Raw genomic sequence first — 3,978 nt, forward strand, 5'->3', positions numbered from 1 at the left:
CCCTCTCTAGAAATACCTATAGTGCCTAACAATATTATACTCCCGCTATTGTCCCGTCCCTTCGAGCGCCTAATGGGTATGCCCATTCTCCTGCCACGCTGCACCGCACCGCCTAGACCGTGCTACCCCAAACCAATCCGCCCCTTCTCCCTTTCCATCCATATTCACAACCCCCTCGCCCCCCCCCCTCTAATCTCTCTGCTGATTTCTACTCTATATGCCTTCCTCCAGCCCTCCGGATGCCTCTCGCGATATACCGACCCAGACCGTGGCCTACAAACCCACATCTGACATAGTGAAAGAATAATTCATATTCCTAGCAGTACCACAGGGAAATTTCACATTGAAAACGTTTCCGACTGTTAAAAACTCAATTCGTATTGAATGTTTGAAATATTTGTCATTCTTTAGAAGGCGTTCGTGAATGTCATCGTAAACAACTTTGAAAAGAAACATCAGTATATCAATTATGAATTACGTCGTCGTTTTCCAGGCTGTGCAATTACTTTTGCGGCAGAGCGGCGAGGTCGTGGGAGACAACGCGCCCCGCGCCGCGTACGGTTTGAAGGCAGAGATTACTTTGTTTGAGCATCCGATAAGTGCAGCATGGTGCCAAAAATTCAGACGGGGCACTGATAAGGCATATGCCGCGAGACCTGACGATAACGCGACGGGTCTGATCAGCTGTCATCTGCAGGGCTCCCCCAACCCCCCTCTTCTTCAATCATCACTCACTCTTTCTATCCATATCTTGCCAATAGTATCGCATTTGCGCTACTCCATCAAAAGAAAAGAAACAAAGAAACAAAAGAACTACTAACAAACAAACAAAACCCCGCCCCCGTACACAAAGATACAAACACACACTCTTCACCTTCACCTTCACCATCTCCGTGCGAAGGCGCTGAACCACAGAGGCACAATGCCAGGGGATCCCACGTACACAAGACCCACAGACCACAGCGAGCGTGGCCTGGAAAGTTAGCTCAGCTGTGCCGAGAGGGGACACAAAGGTACACGCGCGTGGAGCGGACGGAGTGAAAGAGAGAGAGAGGGAGAGAGGAAATGGGAAAGAGAAGGGGAAGGGAGAAGGGGGGAGGGGAGGTGGAAAAAGAGGTAAAGAATGGGGAGGGGGATTGGGGGGGACGTTATCACGGTTTCACAGCCCTGGGCATACGGACTACAGCCGGCGGCAGCACGCCGTCACAACGCAGATGTGGAATTGGAAACCCTCCCGTCGCACGGAGGACAAGTTTGGGAGGGATGAGGCCCCTCCAAAGTTCGACACCTTGCCGCTGCTCTGCTCGTCGAGAAACTACATTCCGCAGCTGAAGTTGGCTGAGAAATAGTTTAGGTGTGGTACAGGTCTTGCAAACTTAACAATTTTTGAATTGCTGTTATTTATATTATAAAAGGTTGAATTAAAACAGTTCAAAATAAGACAAATTTACATTATTTAAAATTCAATTTACAATTGTTTCTTTTTATTCATATCTTTTCTCACCTCTAGCCGTTTAAGAGATATGAACACCAATTATTTTTTTTGGTTTATTTTGTAAGAAGTTTGCATGCCCTGGTGTGGTGGAGCAGCCCCTTACAAGTGAGCCAGGCCAGCAGTGCGCGGTGTGGCTTCAAGGGGGATTGGTGCCACGCGTCACCAACAAGCGCAAGACGGCGAAGCATTAGGCCAATTTGCACGTTATTTGCATGCAAACGTGCGGCGCGACATGCGCGCTGCATCTTGTGCGAGGGCTGGCCTGGCCGGCGGGGTGTGTTCAACGAGAACGAGCGCGGGGAGCGGCGAGGCAGCGAGGGAAATCCAATCTCTAGACTTTTCTTATCAGCAAAAAAATGGAAACGAAAAGCGTGAAAAGACAGCCAACAACCACCGGTGTGCCGTGTGAGCTGCACAGAGTTCTGCTCCATAATTAATTACAAAGTCCCTATTCCTGAAGTCGGTTACGCGCTGTCGGGTCACACCGCGCTCCCTGGGGCTGAGACAGAATTCTGTCTTAAGGCTCCCCCGCCCCACCCAGCATAAGCCCCGCTCGGCTTGCGTCCCTCGCGATCGCTTTCCGCTGCAGCAGGAATTAATTACTGAAACAACGCACGGCCAACTTGGCCTGACTGAGCTGCCTTTTCAGAGTTAGTTTGTGAGGGTGTTCGGCTGCTGTTCGCCCAGCTCCGCAACGTCTGCAGGCAAGGCTTACCACCACATAGCGCACGCCAGTCGGCCTTTCCCCCTCCAATAAGGGTATCCTCCCTGTCTGCCTGTGTCTCTTTCCGTCTCTGTCTGTCTGTCTGTGTCTCCCTCTCTCTCTCTGCCTCTCCTCCTTTTGTGTGAGGGCTTGACGCAGCTCCCTCTCTATTGATGTCAGCCGCATAACTTTGTCCAGGTTGGAGTCCTTTCTCTGACGCACGGCTGAGCGCAGCCACTGCCCGTTACAAAAACAAAAAATAAAAAACGGAAACAAAGCAAATGAAATGACGGTGAAACAAAAAGATCCGTAAAAAATAAGCGCCCTTTATAATGTATTTGTAATTAATAAGCTCTGCCTAATTGGTGGGGGTTTTTGAGGCGTACACTGCTGGTTAAAGGGACGTGCCCCGTTTTATCTCGTTGTCGATGAAATAATAATCATGGGAAACGCTTAACCAAATTTTGTTATGCATAATGTAAACATGCCGACCCCAAAGCGGAAACGACTCCGCACAATTTCGTGCGCGTTGTTCGGAGGCACACGTGTGCCATGACATGGCTGCTGCTGATGTGGCCTCTTGATGCGATCATCGGTCCCACAGCATCAGCAGCGATCCCCTAGGAAATGATCGGTTGTTGCGGATTTGTCGGACGACACTGATCGACGACCTACTGGGGGGGGGGTTTATGCCGGGGGACTAACGAACAGGAGCAGGGGTTTATCATTGCACTAGGGCCCGGTTAGAAAAAAGGTTCGAAAACACGGGTTTATTATTGTATAAAATAAGGTAGTGCATGGGGGCTGAAAAAAAACTGAGAGGACGGAGCACAAAATGTCGAGCGCTTGTTGAATTTGAAAGTGAGAGAAGAACAGTAAAGGCAACACCTGACTGGAACGTGAAAGGGCGTGGAGGGGCGTGGCAGAGCGTTGCGGGGCGTGGTCGTGGGTCGATAGTGAGTAAGGGTCTGCACGCTGCACGCCAGCCACGCACGCGCCGGCCTTTCTCTGTTATTAGTGCCCTTGCCCCCCTGGGGATGGTCTTTAAAGTACTATCAGATACCGACATATTCGGGTCAAGACAGCAAAAAAGGGTAACAAAAAACAAAGAAAAAACGCAACCCACGCCGCAATTATGGGAATAAAATGAACATACGGATTGGCAGAGCATTTGGTACCATATTAGTATAGCATATGTAAAGCAAAGTAGCATGATTACGTATGTGAAAGAATAAGATCGCTTTTTAAACAAAACATGTTTAGAATAAAGCATGAATCTATTAATTTTAAACAAATGATACATTTACACAGTATATTCTTGTCGTAACGGATAAAAGAAATACCAGGGCAGGCAGTAGTACAGGCCAGGACCCCTGTCGACCGTAGGGTAGGCCACCCGCTCAGCTCCGCTGCACGCGACAGAAGGGAATTGCCTACTATCAGGCGTTATCTCCGGTTACATCAGCTATGCGTTGTTAGTCAGCGTCATGACCAAAACCTCTTCGTTCCCAATTTATCATAATACTTCAGCTCTCTCTCTCTCTCTCTCTCTCTCTCTCTCTCTCTCTCTCTCTCCCTCTCTCTCTCTCTCTCTCTCTATCTCTCTCTCTCTGAGCATTACGTGACACACTGGGCGGGGTGCGTGGGGGCGGCGCGTTATTGGCCTCGCGTAATTCTGATGCAATTATGTGGTTCGGTTCGACAGCAGGGGCAACGCAGCCACAGCCTGCTGCTGAATACTGCAGTGCGAGAGAGAGAGAGAGAGAGAGAGAGAGAGAGA

The sequence above is a fragment of the Frankliniella occidentalis genome, unplaced genomic scaffold (assembly GCF_000697945.3).
Source record: "Frankliniella occidentalis isolate FOCC.00 unplaced genomic scaffold, Focc_3.1 Scaffold1, whole genome shotgun sequence".
Lineage (NCBI taxonomy): Eukaryota > Metazoa > Arthropoda > Insecta > Thysanoptera > Thripidae > Frankliniella > Frankliniella occidentalis.